The sequence below is a fragment of the Schistocerca cancellata genome, chromosome 11, assembly GCF_023864275.1.
Source record: "Schistocerca cancellata isolate TAMUIC-IGC-003103 chromosome 11, iqSchCanc2.1, whole genome shotgun sequence".
Taxonomy (NCBI): domain Eukaryota; kingdom Metazoa; phylum Arthropoda; class Insecta; order Orthoptera; family Acrididae; genus Schistocerca; species Schistocerca cancellata.
In genome coordinates, this window is record NC_064636.1 from 103,111,713 (window position 1) to 103,129,039 (window position 17,327).

General features: G+C 44.4%; 1 pseudogene; it reads left to right on the forward strand.

Annotated features, from left to right (window-relative positions):
• The first annotated feature begins 7,823 nt into the window (after positions 1-7,823).
• LOC126109109 (5S ribosomal RNA) lies at positions 7,824-7,941 on the forward strand (annotated as a pseudogene).
• Positions 7,942-17,327: the final 9,386 nt, after the last annotated feature.

Genomic DNA, 17,327 nt, shown 5'->3' on the forward strand with positions numbered 1-17,327 from the left:
ACAGATCATAACTTTGCGAAAATAAAGAAAGTAAAATTTTTATTCGAGGGAATACTTGAACCAAGGACCTCTCGTTCCACAGCTGCTCACGCTAACCACGGGTCCACGACGTTCATGTCTCATATTCTCCTTGATGTTGCATATGTTGCGCATGGACTACTCAGTTTGTATATTTTGCTTATTTTTTTCGTAGTTCCACACAACTTCTTCCTGTTTTCTCGATTGATCTGTGTTCAGTTTTTCAAGGCCTATCCACTGTGCCAACTTATAACTAAATCTGAGGGGGGTGCGATGGGGAGGTTCCCTTGTAAGAAGTCAAACTCTTAGCTTCGAGTGCTTGTCACAATCAAAGTGACATACAGACACAAGTACATGTAGACCAATGTACGATGGAAACCTGTAAGATTAGCCCACAGATACATACAGGCGAGCTTTCCAAGTTCTTCGTCGTGTACAAGCTTAATTGAGTATAGCGCTCACTCACATAGTATCTGCTGTAGGACGCTGTCCATCAGAGGCTGCTGTCTGGGTGTCTTTTCTGTCTGGAGATCTTCGCTGTCTGGAACTCTTCTCTGCCTGGATCTCTGCCTTGATGTCTGACAAGGGAATGGTCAGACTTGTCATGTCGAAACCTGTGTTGCTTTTTAACCACTGTGAGTTAATATTGCGAGAAGTATGTATGCAGAATTTTAGCTGCTGACATGACCTGCAAGTCTGTAAACAATTTTATGAAGTAAGACATTATTGTCGCATGGTTTCCGCGCTTATAACAGCCTCTTGTACAACCCCGACCTCCCTGGCTACGTTATACCGACGCCACCTAGGGTCAAGGTGGCGTCAGCTACGCGCCGCTCTCTTGCCACAGCGGTGAGAGAGCTGATTCCCCCAGTGAATGCGATCGTATGATAATTAAAGGTTCGTTGACAAATATGGCCCATATGTTATCTACAACATTCTTTCCAAATAGCTATGAAATAGACACAAATAAATGTACGGTTTAGAACACGACCAAATTTTATTTCTTGTAATTACCGCAAAAATGCGAAATATTGATACAATGTTCAAAACATAGGTTTTTTTGTGCACCAAGAACATACAAGCAAAGACGACATATGACAGCCCTGCGAATCACAGACGTTGTCAGATGTCCGTAGACAAAACTGGGCTGGTGTTAGGGATGTATCAGTCTATATCGAGGAGTGGCACGCATATTTAATCAAATTCTGAAACCGTGGGGAGGAAAATTGATAATGTACTACTGATTGCAGCTTGAGAATATTGTCACGGCGATAGACAGGAAATTGCAGTGATCTGCACACAATATATTCTCTGTTAGTTTTCTGTAAAATGCCTTCCACTGGCGGAAAAATTCTCTGTCTAAAGGTTGAATTACGTTCGTCGTGCCGGGTGGAATCTGAAGTATCTCTACTTCTTTGTCAGGGTGGGCTCGAAGTACAGCTTTTAATGACCTTTTACGACCTGACAACGAATCTAGAAGCAGAAGAGATTTGTTCCCGCAGAACGGAAGAAAAGCATGACGCACGAGAAGTGTAACGTTTTCATTTCCCATTTTTCCAGACTTCGATGCGTCTACCACAAGACTGTTTGCGTAGAACATTGTTCTTTTGACACGTGGTCCAAAACGTCCAGTTGGTTCTTGAAGACACACAAATACATTAGGCAGCAATGAACCATCCAGACTAATTACGGGCATTATAGTGTATGAATGGGTGAGTGCAGTCGTGGACTGCGCAATCGACTCAATATGTTCTTCCCCTCTGAATGACAGTGTCCTTTTCGCACGCATTTCTTTTTGAAAACCTGACAGATCTGCACTGTACACCTACGATTCACTAAAACTAGCGATCTTATTTTTTGCTTTCGCTAGAAAAGCTTCTATCATTTCGATTTGTGTCACTTCATTTTCCGACCTGTTTCTCGATACAAATTTTGTTATTTTTCTTGCCACAATTTTTTGTGATCTTCTAGAGCGACTAATCCAACTTTGAGAAACTGTAAATTCTTTAGCGCCTATCGCTTTGGCAATCTCTAACGCCCAATCACGCAAATTTGTATCGCTGACACTAAATGACTGTTGTCTGGCATCGGTAAATAGCTCAAAAAGTCGCGCATTTGTCTCCGTCGCAATTCCCAGTCGACTCTTACGTCGTCCAGCGACTTGCTTTTTCCATCTATACAATTCACGTTCAGAACGGACAAAGCGACAATTATTTTGAACAGCACTGACACGTAGGCGTTTCTTACCACTTTCGTTCGATCAATACGTCACCGCTTTTTCTTCGTCTGATAAGGTAATTGTAGTTGCTGGTGTTACTTTCGGGGATAACTGATGATGGTACGCGGCACAATCACTCGAAGACTCTTCACGAGTGCAACTTTCGTCGGTGTCTTCGCCGTCTGTAGATTCACAATCTGCAACATCGAGCGTTTCAGTTGTTTCTAGCCACATGTCTGCGCCATTTACATGCTCGTCTAGAAGTTTAACAACCATGTCGCACAACACACAGTCTTCACACGTGTTTTCTGTCGATTGCTTCGTTTGGCGTCTGTGGTATATCCCCATGGCAAGCAGCAAAACATTTACAGGGTTCGCCATCACCTGTGAGGGGAGATTGAATGTTCACCGTAAAGTGGCTTGCGGAGTATAGATGAACATGTACAGAACCTCTTTCACATCTGTAACCAGTTTCAGGACGGTATGTTTCGCAATACGTACCAGAAATTAAAAGGACGTGCATGCCACAGAAACGAATATTCGTTTCCCCTTTCTACCAAAACGGTGCAGCGATACTCCTCTGTAGTGAACGCCGCGATAAGACGGCCGCACTTGCCGACCACGCGCACAACGCTCGCGACTCGCCATTTCCAGGGGTCGCCAGCCGTCACTGCAAGCGCCATGCAGGAAACACAGCCATGTTCGTGATTTTGCATACGGACCTTTTGCACAGTTAAATAACAGTGCTAAAAAAAGCAATACATGTTTCGGCATGACAAGTCTGACCATTCCCTTGCGAGAGCCTCTATGTACGGCGTTGTGGCCTGTTTGCTTATAGAGGGTAAGTGACTGCAAAACCTTTTACCTCCAATTCGCAGCGGCTCCCCCTTCAGAGGTGTGTGTGTTGTTCTTAGCGTAAGTTAGTTTAACATAGATTAAGTGCAAGCTGTTCGAAATTCTGAAAAAAGTAGGGGTAAGCTATAGGGAGAGACGGGTCATATACAATATGTACAACAACCAAGAGGGAATAATAAAGAGTGGACGATCAAGAACGAAGTGCTCGTATTAAGAAGGGTGTAAGACAAGGCTGTAGCCTTTCGCCCCTATTCTTCAATCTGTACATCAAGGAAGCAATGATGGAAATAAAAGAAAGGTTCAGGGGTGGAATTAAAATACAAGGTGAAAGGATATCAATGATACGATTCGCTGATGACATTCCTATCCTGAGTCAAAGTGAAGAAGAATCAAATGATCTGCTGAACGGAATGAACAGTGTAATGAATACACAGTATGATTTGAGAGTAATTCGGAGAAAGACGAAGGTAATGAGAAGTAGTAGAAATGAGAACAGCGAGAAACTTAACATCAGGATTGATGGTCACGAAGACAATGAAGTTAAGGAATTCTGCTACCTAGGTAGTAAAATAACCAATGACGGACGGAGCAAGGAGGACATCAAAAGCAGACTCGCTATGGCAAAAAAGGCATTTCTGGCCAAAAGAAGTCTACTAATATCAAATACCGGCCTTAATTTGAGGAAGAAATTTTTGAGGATGTACGTCTGGAGTACAGCATTGTATGGTAGTGAAACACGGACTGTGGAAAAACCGGAATAGAAGAGAATCGAAACATTTGAGATTTGGTGCTATAGACGAAAATTAGGTGGACTGATAAGGTAAGGAATGAGGAGGTTGTACGCAGAATCGGAGAGGAAAGGAATATGTGGAAAACACTGATAAGGAGAAGGGACGGGATGATAGGACATGTGTTAAGACATGAGGGAATGACTTCCACGGTACTAGAGGGAGCTGCAGAGGGCAAAAACTGTAGAGGAAGACAGAGGTTGGAATACGTCAAGCAAATAATTGAGGACGTAGGTTGCAAGTGCTACTCTGAGATGAAGAGGTTAGCACAGGAAAGGATTTCGTGGCGGGCCGCATCAAACCAGTCAGTAGACTGATGACAAAAAAAAAAAAAAGAAAGATTAAGTAGTGTAAGCCTACGGACCGATGACCTGAGCAATTTGGTCCCATATGAACTTACCACCATCACCAATTCGCAATCAGCGAGTGTGAAACCAGCGGTTCCTCACTGTGCGTGACCTACTGAACTGGAACTGTCGAAAGCAACTCTCACTGTACATCTCTATCTAATTTGCAAAGATTACTGCTAACGCTTATATCTAGATGACTTTTTTTTCTGGCAACCCTTCACGATTCATCCACCATACCATATACAACAGCGAAGGGTGAAAAAAAACTCTTTGCAGGCTGTATTGTGAGTTTGTAATTTTGTCGCAACGCCTTCACATTTGTAGGAACTTTAAGAATTTTGGCATGTCTGTTAGTGTAAAAAGCCAATTATACTACATTTCTACCCTCACATTTTCATTTTTACCAGTTTCATCCTGTGAGAAAACACTAGTTTTCCAGGAAAAACAATCAATAACCTTTAATTTCCTCCTCGCCAAAAAAAAAAAAAAAGAAAAAAACTAACCATAAGCAAATACTCCTTTTGAATTTGGTTTCAGGCATTAGTGCGTAGTCACATTACTGGAAGTTACACCCTTGATATTATTATTGTTGACGACACTGTCTCAGTAGTCTTAATTCTGTTGGGCAGTATAGTTGGCCACTCAGTCAGTACGAAGTTTTAACTGAGTCTGGCAAAACTTAACGGCTGGATACGTCGCAGGTAGCCGGCGGTCAGCGACCGGGTCCACAGACTGCGCGACAGGCGGGGCGGTGGGGACACCCAGTGACCAGCTGCAGGCGGAGCGGTCCCGGCCTGCAGGCTGGGCTGCGAGTGGACCCCTGGACAGCCCGGACGTGGCCGACACTCCTAGACCGCCGGCTCCCGGCTCACGTGTGCTGCCGAGGCAGCCACAAACACTTTCGCCGTGTGTGGGGATAACGTCACGGGACAGAGCACGACAGTAAAATGGTTTTCTCGGTTTAAGAAGGGTCGCTTTGACATTAGTGACTCTCCACATTCAGGATGGGCTTGATAAAGCTCGTTTAAACGCATTAACCCACAATGATCCACATCAGTGGACTGGAGAACTGGCAAATGTCATGAACTGTCATCGTTCCATCATTGCGTGACATTTGCATGCAATGATGAAGGTTGAAAAATTGGGTGTTCCAGGTACCATATGCTATAAGCCAAAGTCAAAGAAACCAGCGGGTGGCCGTATGTGGGTCCCTGCTTGCTCGTCATCAACTGGCCTGTGAACAACGCCGACCATTCCTGTCGTATATCGTTACTGGTGACGAGAAATGTATCTTTATACTAACGTAAGGGCAAGAAAGCGAGACAGTAAATGAAGCTGGCGACCCTAATTGCTTATAAATGGTTCACTTCACTGTGTCAGTAGTAATCTGAGTCACCTACATCTACGTGATTACTCTGCTATTCACAATAAAGTGCCTGGCAGAGGGTTCAATGAACCACCTTCATACTGTGTCTCTACCGTTCCACTCTCGAACGGCACGCGGGAAAAACGAGCACTTAAATTTTTCCGTGCGAGCCCTGATTTCTCTTATTTTATCGTGATGATCATTTCTCCCTATGTAGGTGGGTGCCAACAGAATGTTTTCGCAATCGGGGGAGTAAACTGGTGATTGAAATTTCGTGAGAAGATCCCGTCGCAACGAAAAACGCGTTTGTTTTAATGATTGCCGCTCCAGTTCACGCATCATGTCTGTGACACTATCTCCCCAATTTCGCGATAGTACAAAACGAGCTGCCCTTATTTGTACTTTTCCGATGTCATCCGTCAGTCCCACCTGATGTGGATCCCACACTGCACAGCAATACTCCAGAATAGGGCGGACGAGCGTGGTGTAAGCAGTCTCTTTAGTAGACCTGTTGCACCTTCTAAACTGTTCTGCCAACGGATCGCAGTCTTTCGTTTGCTCTACCCACAATATTATCTATGTGATTGTTCCATTTTAAGTTATTTGTAATTGTAATCCCTAAGTATTTAGTTGAATTTACAGCCTTCACATTTGTGTGACTTATCGCGTAATGGAAATTCAGCTGATTTCTTTTAGTACTCATGTCAATAACTTCACACTTTCCCTTATTCAGGGTCAATTGCCACTTTTAACACCATACAGATGCCTTATCTAAATCATTTTGCAATTCGTTTTGGTCATCTGATGACTTTACAAGACGGCAAATGACAGCATCATCTGCAAACTAAGACGGCTACTCAGATTGTCTCGTATGTCGTTAACATAGATCATGAACGATAGAGGGTCTATAACACTTCCTTGGGGAAAGCCGGATATTACTTCTGTTTTACTCGATGACTTTCCGTCTATTACTACGAACTGTGACCTTTCTGACACGAAATCACGAATCCAGTGGCACAACTGAGGCGATACTCCGTAGGCACGCAGTTTGGTTAGAAGACGCTTGTGAGGAACAGTGTCGAAAGCCTTCTGGACGTCTAAAAATATGCAATCAATTTGACATCCCCTGCCAATAGCACTTATTACTTCATGAGTAAAAGAACTAGTTGTTTCACAAGAACGATATTTTCTGAAACTGTGCTGACTGTGTGTCAACAAATCGTTTTCTTCGAGGTACTTGATAATGTTCGAATCCAGTATATGTTCCATAACCCTACTGCAAATTGACTTTAGTGATATTGGCCTGTAATTCAGTGGATTTCTCCTACTTCCCTTTTTGGGTATTGGTGCGAGTTGAGCTATTTTCCAGTCTTTAGGTACGGATCTTTCTGTGTGCGAGTGGTTGTATGTAATTGCTAAATATGGAGCTATTTTATCAGCATACTCTGAGAGGAACCTGACTGGTACACAATCTGGACTAGAGGCCTTGCCTTATTAACTGATTTAAGCTGGTTCGTTACTGCGAGGATATCTGCTTCTATGTTTCTCATTTTGGCAATTGTTCTTGATTGGAATTCAGGAATATTTACTTCGTCTTCATTTGTGAAGGAGTTTCGGAAAACCGTGCATAATAACTCTGCTTCAGTGGCACTGTCATCAGTGGCTTCACCGTTGTTATCACGCAGTGAAGGTATTGATAGCGTCTTGCTACTGGTGTGCTTTATGTATGACCAGAATCTCTTTGGGTTTTCTGCCAGATGTCGAGACAGAATTTCGTTGTGGAAATTACTAAAAGCATCTCGCATTGAAGTACGCTCCATATTTCGATCTTCGGTAAAACTTTGGCAATCTTGGCGATTTTGCGTTGTTTTAAATTTGACATGCTTTTTTCGTTGCAACAACGATCAGTCATAAATGTGCTCCACCAGTTTACCCGTAAGCTGCACTGTCACTACTGTCAAACCCCAGACTCTGCTCTGGTCTCGGCGGCAGACGCACCACAAACTTCAGTTACTCCTTGTCCCTGCAGTTGTGGCACCTTTTGGCTGAAAGCTATGTCCTTTGTACGTGACTCACTGCCTGTCTGCGGGGTTGTGGCATAGTCGTCTCGAATAGTAAAAAACGATACCATTAATCTCCATTTATCCGAAGGGAGCAAGTGTACGTTTCTCCTGAAAAGAAAAACTTGTAAAAACTTGTCATTTAATTCCTCGCTTTTATAAGCACCAGGCAACGGCCTTGCCACAGTGGATACGCCGGTTCCCGTCAGATCACCGAAGTTAAGCGCTGTGGGGCGTGGCCGGCACTTGGATAGGTGACCATCCTGGCCGCCGTGTGCTGTTGCCATTTTTCGGGGTGCACTCAGCCTCGTGATGCCAATTGAGGAGCTACTCGACCGAATAGTAGCGGCTCCGGTCATAGAAAACCATCATTACGACCGCGAGAGCGGTGTGCTGACCACACGCCCCTCCTCTCTGCATCCTCAGCTGAGGATGACACGGCGGTCGGATGGTCCCGATGGGCCACTTGTGGTCTGAAGACGGAGTGCTCTTATATTACACAAAAACCACTTCAGATATGACTCAATTTCAAAGTAGCCATTCTCAGTCGCAGGTAGCACACAGATTAGAGTGTAACTACAAGTCTATCGCAAACCGCAGCCAAGGGTGACCTCCTAATGTGCTAAATGTCAGTGTTTAGTGTTCAACAAGCTCCATAGCACCTTCAGCTGTTCCTGGCTTGACAACATCCCCACAGTTGTTTGATAAAACTTTTACTTTTAATGCTATTAAAAACAGAATTAAAAAAGCTTATAACGAGATGGATCCCTGGGTGAATGTATGTAGCCGTTGCCCCTTTGGTTCACATTTGATGCTGGCACTCAAATAAAAATAAGGGAACAACACACACTAACGTAGCAACTTGTATTTCGAGAAATACGGCCCTATAAATACGTCACATCTTAACCTCATTATATTTTCAAGCATATACTTGGCTTTTTGCCACATTGTATATTTTTAAGATTCTCATGAAGTTGCTGGTCACAACTTTCTGTCAGTCTTAGCGAGTTGCGCCTCTGCAGTCTTCACACTCCCCTTCTCTGTTCCATCCGGCAACGGTGTGCGTCAAGAACGAATGCTGTAACGTATATACAACCAGTACCTGTAACGTAGCTACAGCCGATATTGCCTGTGTTCGGCTCGATAAGCAACGTGAGTTATCAGTAAACTGAATCCAACCTGCATAACACTGTGTGTGTGTTGTATGAGTGTCAGTTTCACTGTCATTTTAGCCCTCAACAGATCGTTACATGAAAAACTTAAGACTAACGACTGGATAAGCTATCTGACTGCGTTTTTGAACAGGAATTTACAAGTGATACAGTCTCTGACTTGTGCAACGGAATTAAAACAAGTTGTAGTGTGCCAGTGTCTCTGTTTTGGCCCTAAGTTTTCAACTCACCTCTTTAGATGACTTCGTTTTTCCATGTGGTTTACAGCTACGAGCGGCAACATGCAGCAGCAGCGGCTAAAGTTTATTGTTACTAAGAATGATTTTAATTAAAAGGAGTTTCTTTGGGTCTCTTAAGTACTAAATAACTTTTGAGAAGGGATTTCATTAATTAAGTCTGTTTAAAACTTCAGAATTGTCATGAACAAGCATTAGTAATGACAATGACAAATGACAAATGTGACAATAAAGGCTGAGTGCCAGATTAGCAAATCATTTCAATTTCAAAGCTACATTAACATTTACTAACCACAGCATATCACCCTACGGGCAATTAAAATTGCTACACCACGAAGATGTGCTACAGACGCGAAATTCAACCGACATATAGAAGATAGTGATAAGCAAATGATTAGCTTTTCAGAGCATTCACACAAGGTTGGCGCCGGTGGCCACACCTACAACGTCAACCGATTTCTCATACACAAACAGCAGTTGACCGGCGTTGCCGGGTGAAACGTTGTTGTGATGCCTCGTGTAAGGAGGACAAATGCGTACCATCGCGCTTCCGACTTTGATAAAGGTCGGATTGTACCCTATCGCTATTGCGGTTTATCGTATCGCGACATTGCTGCTCGCGCTGGTCGATATCCAATGACTGTTAGCAGAATATGGAATCGGTGGGTTCAGGAGGGTAACACGGAACGCCGTGCTGGATCCCAACGGCCTCGCATCACTAGCAGTCGAGATGACAGGCATCTTATCCGCACGGCTGTAACGGATCGTGCAGCCACGTCTCGATCCCTGAGTCAACATATGGGGACGTTTGCAAGACAACAACCATCTGCACGAACAGTTCGACGACGTTTGCAGCAGCACGGACTATCAGCTCGGAGACCATGGCTGCGGTTACCCTTGACGCTGCATTACAGACAGGAGCGCCTGCAATGGTGTACTCAACGACGAACCTGGGTGCACGAATGGCAAAACATCATTTTTTTCGGATGGGTCCAGGTTCTGTTTACAGCATCATGATGGTCGCATCCGTGTTTGGCGACATCGCGGTGAACACACATTGGAAGCGTGTATTCGTCATCGCCATCTGGCATATCACCCGGTGTGATGGTATGGAGTGCCATTGGTTACACGTCTCGGTCACGCCTTATTCGCATTGACGGAACTTTGAACAGTGGACGTTACACTTCAGATGTGTTACGACCCGTGGCTCTACCCTTCATTCGATCCCTGCGAAACCCTACATTTCAGCAGGTCCTGTACGGGCCTTTCTCGATACAGAAAATGTTCGACTGCTGCCGTGGCCAGACATTCTCCAGGTCTCTCACCAATTGAAAACATGTGGTCAATGGTGGCCGAGCAACTGGCTCGACACAATACGCCAGTCACTACTCTTGATGAACTGTGATACAGGTACAGCTGCATGGGCAGCTGTACCTGTACACGCTCTGTACAAGGTTTGTTTGACTCAATTCCCAGGCGTATCAAGGCCGTTACTACGGCCAGAGGTGGTTGTTCAGGGTACTGATTTTTCAGGATCTATGCACCCAAAGTGCGTGAAAATATAATCACATGTCAGTTCTAGTATAATATGTTTGTCCAACTAATACCCGTTTATCATCTACATTTATTCTTGGTGTAGCAATTTTAATGGCCAGTAGTGTTTTTAGGTGTGGAGAATGATTATTATTATTTGGAGGATAAGAACGTATCCTTCACTGACAAGCAAAACATGGGATTATTGCAAACTCTGATTAAGAATCACGAGCCTAGCCCTTCAATTACTTTTGCGCTATGCTCGCGAATTTCACCTTGAATTCCATCTCCGAGCGTAGCTAAGCCATTGAAATCTCTTCTGGCTGTATAAATGAAATGAGGCCTGGAGTGTGGTGAGAGCCGCCGTCACAGCCGTGAGGGCAGCGTGGCGCGTCTTCTGTCTGCGAGCTCTCGACCGACCGACACTGCAGACAGACCTCGTCTCACGACAATGCTTAGAATGGCGCTCCCATGTTTCGCCCTCACATTGTCACTATCGATATCTGAGTGCTTACACAATGCTGAGAATAGCGTTAAGCTGGTCACATCGTTTTATGCAATGAAGGGTTCTGACACACTCCTTACAATGTCTATAAGCTTCAGTAAGAGTTCTAAATTCTCTGATTTTCCGGTGACGCTCGCTTTGCGAACTGTAAAAGTTTGTGGGAGGAAGTATTTTGTTGCTGACTCTTCTCCGAAAGCGCTCTCGGACCGTCAACAGCACCTCTCCTCCGGATGGGTGACTTTCCTCTCGGGATGTCTGCCACTGGAGATTTTTCACCATCTCCATAATGCTCTCTACCTGACTTACCAATCGCGTTACCAGATGTGCCCCTGATTTTTGTATCTTCTCGATCTCTTCTGTTAATTCTACTTCGCAGACAATACAGACTATCTTTTATCTGCGGCCGTATCACGAAAGTAATCAATCAGTATTGGTATGGAGTATTGTCTGACATTTGCTGTGCATTGCTCACGTGTGTTCCTGAACTTCCATTGAGTGTGTTATGTTTGTTGTTGAAATGACATATCAACTAAACTGAGCGTACAAAGTATGAACAACTAGCTAAAAAATTAGTTTGAAATGATTTTAAAATGAAATGTACAAATCATTGTTTGAATGTATGTCTGATGACTGACAACGTTAAGTACGTTAGTGGAATGGTCGTGCGCAGGTGTTGAAGCATAAAAAGGTGCACTGACGCTGCCGTACTTGTGTTGATATGGAATACATGCCCTTCAATAAAAATGGAAGATAAATACATCAACTCACGATCTGCTTAACGTCAGAGAAACCGCGCAATTGCCAACAGCGAATTAAATAACGTAACTCTAATTAACGTATTACATGCACACTTTTCATTACACTCATTTTCTTCATTTGTGACCTAAAGTTAATGTATTGATATTACCTGTTCTTTCATTACTGCCTCAGCTGCACCATTCTGTCTGATAACTGTCGAGTTTAGTGAACCGCACTGAGGAATCTGTGTTCAGAATAGAGACAGTCTGTCCTCTGCCTGAAGTATAACTACAATTACATTGAAAGTTTCCAGAATGAGATTTTCACTCTACAGTGGAGTGTGCGCTGATATGAAACTTCCTGACAGATTAAAACTGTGTGCCAGACCGATACTCGAACTCGGGACCTCTGCCTTTCGCGGGCAAGTGCTCTACCAACTGAACTACCCAAGCACATCTCACGCCCGGTCGTCACAGCTTTACTTCTGCCAGTACCTCGTCTCCTACCTTCCAAACTTTGCAGGAGCTCTCCTGCGAACCTTGCAGAACTGGCACTCCTGAAACAAAGGATATTGCGGAGACATGGCTTAGCCACAGCCTGGGGGATGTTTCCAGGATGAGATTTTCACTCTGCGCTGATATGAAGCTTCCTGGCAGAGACTCGAACTCGGGACCTTTGCCTTTCGCGGGCAAGCGCTCTACCAACTGAGCTACCCAAGCACGACTCACGCCCCGTCCTCGCAGCAGACGAGTTACTGGCAGAAGTAAGGCTGTGAGGAGGGGACGTAATGATGTGGAATGTGTCAGTTTTATGAAAGATTTCTTTACATACCATGATTCAATTTCTTTACAACCATTTTTTACTATCTCTCTCATTATTTTTTATTTTTATCTCTCTCTCCCTTCACACACACACACACACACACACACACACACACACAGACAAACATTAATTTATATTTTTATTTGTTTGTTGTGATCGACTATCGGCCAAGCACGAAAACGTCCATGGATGAGTTTCTTAGTTTTCTACATCTACATCCACATGGATACTCTGCAAATCACATTTAAGTGCTTGGCGGAGGGTTCACCCAATCACCTTTACAATTCTCTATTATTCCAATCTCGTATAGTGCGCGGTAAGAATGAACACCCTTCCGTACGAGCTCTGATTTCCCTTATTTTATGGTGGCGATCGTTCCACCCTATGTAGGTCGGTGTCAACAAAATATTATCACATTCGGAGGAGAAAGCTGGTGATTGGAATTTCGTGAGAAGATTCTGTCGCAACGAAAAACGCCTTTCTTTTACTGATTTCCTGATCTATAGAACAAGTATTAATCTAATCAAATGTAATCTAATCTAATCATATCATATTGCAGACTACCGTGAAGAGTCATGAATTACCGAAGTTGTCGCCAGTATCAGTAACGAAATCCTAACTTGAAAATAAAAGACGACAGCTTTTTGTAATAAACCGGTACTCCTATCAAGACCCTTTCGTCCCTGTTAACTAACCACGATAGATGTCTGATATACCTCCATTCAGAAGTAACAAAGTGTGCATGCATTTAAAGATGAAGCGCATGATGTGAAGTTCTGTGACGGAGATACGAACCCAACACGTAATTGGATTGTTAACTAAGTAAAATCAAATGTTGTGTATCGGTTTTCCTTACCAGCTGCTAGGTTTTTGAATCTAAAATAAGGATACAAATTTTTGTGCCTGAGCGACAATCGAACCGCACACCTACCGTCCTTCTTTATCATCCACGAATATAGCTTAACTATCAATTGGTTGCTCACCAACAGTAATATGTGTGCGTGTTTGAGGAGAAATAATGACACCTATTGCGAATGTTGGTAACACATGAACAGACATCAAAAATGCATGTTAATTTTCACTACCAGGCCGGTGTGCACGTGATAGGGCTTGAAATGAAATTATGGATATTTTTGTACTGGATCAGTATTCGGACCCACATACTTACTTGGGAGGAGACCTAGAGAAGATTGCAGTCTTGAGAAAAGGAACGAAATGACCGAACTACACTGTTCCGAGAGATTCAGATCCTCGAAAGAGGAGATACGAATTCAAATCACAGTCCAGCACCAAATTTTTCAAAGTCCTTAGTTCAATCAAGTACAAGCAAAACAAGAGCCCTGTTCCTTTAAATGGCTATCGATACATCAAATAAAATAAAATTTTCTAATGTAAGTAAGATTACCGGCGACAGTATTTCTGTTTACCATTACTTCCGCCTATGTCATTTCCCAACGTAAACTGGCTCTGCCCAGTTGGTAATGAAGGAACGTGATGTTTAATGCGGATTCTGAATTATAATGTCTTTCTCTTGAGGTTGCCAGAGGTAAAGTAAATCTGTTTGTGCCTCTTAAAGTAAATGCCTGAACCCACGACTTGCACCTGTGATAGTTCGTACCACCAGACCATTGTGGCCACATTTCCCAGCCCCAGGAGTGTGCTGTAACGGATGATATGCTTAGCTTACAAAATTAGTCACAGTGGAAAAAATGCGAGTCTATTACATGGTTAAGTAGGAGCAAGCTTCTGACGCGGAGATTATGCTATTGTCATGTCAGAAGGATGTAAAGACTCTTCTAGGCATAACAGCCTCGATGTAAAGCCATTTTGAAATTTTCACTGTTTCAGCAAATTTCTTAGTTTGAGAAAATCCACTGTGAAGTGTGAAGTTACCGGATAATTCGGTTATTACCGTCATTATTGCTATCATTTTCTTCATACCGCTGCTGGAACACATGTACTTGAACATCATTTAATGCCTTTTGGTCATTATAGAAGTGGTTGCCTAAGAACAGGTTCTTTCCCTGTCTACGGAATTCTTTTCATGTTAATATCAAACATCAGCAATTACTCGTAGATAACATTAAAACTGAAGTAATTGATGAAGACGTCACTTGATAACAAAAACGCGCTGTCTTTCTTCATTTACTTGCGCCTAGAAATGGCTGTCGAATACTGCCAAACCAAACGCCAAGGGATCTTACTGCCTTCCGATATTCGCCACTGTCAGTTCTTCCATACGATTTGGTCGACGTGAACTGTTTCAGGTTGTGTATGACAGAGAATGTTTTAGAAAATCAATTGATTTCCTTTTCAATAAACAGAAAGAGTTTCATTCTAAGCTATACAAGTTCAAAATTTTCGCAATATTAGTTCAAATTTAATATTCGCTTCTGTAATGTGAGAAAGAATTTCACAGTTGGAAAACCCGCATCCGACCCATTGACCTTACACTTAGTCGCCGACCATAAATTCTAGCTCAGAGTGACACCAGTTTAAGTAACCTAATGCAGCGAAGACTGTTTGCCAGTGCTCTTTCTCACCGGAAAATACGCAGTTAACCCATTGGGTTCCAATAATACACTATAACAGTAATTTCTGTGTGTATGCAATTTATACAGATTGTAGAACTTAGTGGTGCTCTCTCTTCCACTTCTGTATACAACATGCCTGATTTAAGCGGGCCCTTTATCATTACAGTCCGAAAGAACAGACACCATATCCATATAAATATATAGCTCTGGAAATACCGGCCATGACCTTCTTCTTCTGTGCGGATGCACACACATTCCCCGAACTCTTACGGGACTTGGAAAGAATGTCTTCGACAAGTAATGAGTGTGTTGGGGCGGGACACTACGGACGTAGTGTGTGGATGTACAAAGTGAGAATGTGAGCGTCGCGGGAGGCATGCGCGAGATACTCCCTTCAGTCATACTATCTTCTGTGCCCTCGGTGGCTCAGATGGATGGAGCGTCTGCCATGTAAGCAGGAGATCCCGGGTTGGAGTCCCGGTCGGGGCACACATCTTCACCTGTCCCCGTCGATACGAAGCAACGCCCGTGAGCAGCTGACAGTATTAATATAATTCTAATTTCATGCATGCATTCATGTCCATTGTGCTTTCCGACTGACTTGGCCAATTCCAGCAGGACAATCTGACACCCCACACGTCCAGAATTACTACAGAGTGACTCCAGGAACACACTTCTGAGTTTAAACACTTCTGCTGGCCACTAAACCCTGACAGACGAACACTATTGGGCATTTCTGGGATGACTTGCAGCGTTTGTTCAGAAGAGGTCTGCACCCTCTCATACTCTCACGGATCTATGGACAGCCCACCAGGACTCATAGCGTCGGTTCCCTCCAGCAGTGCTTCACACATTCGTTGAGTCCACGCCACATCATACTGTGGCAGTAGTGTGTGCTCGCACGGGCCCTACACGATACTAGGCAGGTGTTCCAATTTCTCTGGCTCTTCAGTGTAGTCAGCGTGAAAAAAGGAGCAGCAATATTTTTCTTAAGGAGGTTCGAAATTAAGAAAGGCTACAGAAGAACTTTCAGTCAAATGAATACAGTCATTTCATTTATACAAGGGTTGGAATGTAAGTAGTAGCAACTACACTCCCGGAAATTGAAATAAGAACACCGTGAATTCATTGTCCCAGGAAGGGGAAACTTTATTGACACATTCCTGGGGTCAGATACATCACATGATCACACTGACAGAACCACAGGCACATAGACACAGGCAACAGAGCATGCACGATGTCGGCACTAGTACAGTGTATATCCACCTTTCGCAGCAATGAAGGCTGCTATTCTCCCATGGAGATGATCGTAGAGATGCTGGATGTAGTCCTGTGGAACGGCTTGCCATGCCATTTCCACCTGGCGCCTCAGTTGGACCAGCGTTCGTGCTGGACGTGCAGACCGCGTGAGACGACGCTTCATCCAGTCCCAAACATGCTCAATGGGGGACAGATCCGGAGATCTTGCTGGCCAGGGTAGTTGACTTACACCTTCTAGAGCACGTTGGGTGGCACGGGATACATGCGGACGTGCATTGTCCTGTTAGAACAGCAAGTTCCCTTGCCGGTCTAGGAATGGTAGAACGATGGGTTCGATGACGGTTTGGATGTACCGTGCACTATTCAGTGTCCCCTCGACGATCACCAGTGGTGTACGGCCAGTGTAGGAGATCGCTCCCCACACCATGCTGCCGGCTGTTGGCCCTGTGTGCCTCGGTCGTATGCAGTCCTGATTGTGGCGCTCACCTGCACGGCGCCAAACACGCATACGACCATCATTGGCACCAAGGCAGAAGCGACTCTCATCGCTGAAGACGACACGTCTCCATTCGTCCCTCCATTCACGCCTGTCGCGACACCACTGGAGGCGGGCTGCACGATGTTGGGGCGTGAGCGGAAGACGGCCTAACGGTGTGCGGGACCGTAGCCCAGCTTCATGGAGACGGTTGCGAATGGTCCTCGCCGATACCCCAGGAGCAACAGTGTCCCTAATTTGCTGGGAAGTGGCGGTGCGGTCCCCTACGGCACTGCGTAGGATCCAACGGTCTTGGCGTGCATCCGTGTGTCGCTGCGGTCCGGTCCCAGGTCGACGGGCACGTGCACCTTCCGCCGACCACTGGCGACAACATCGA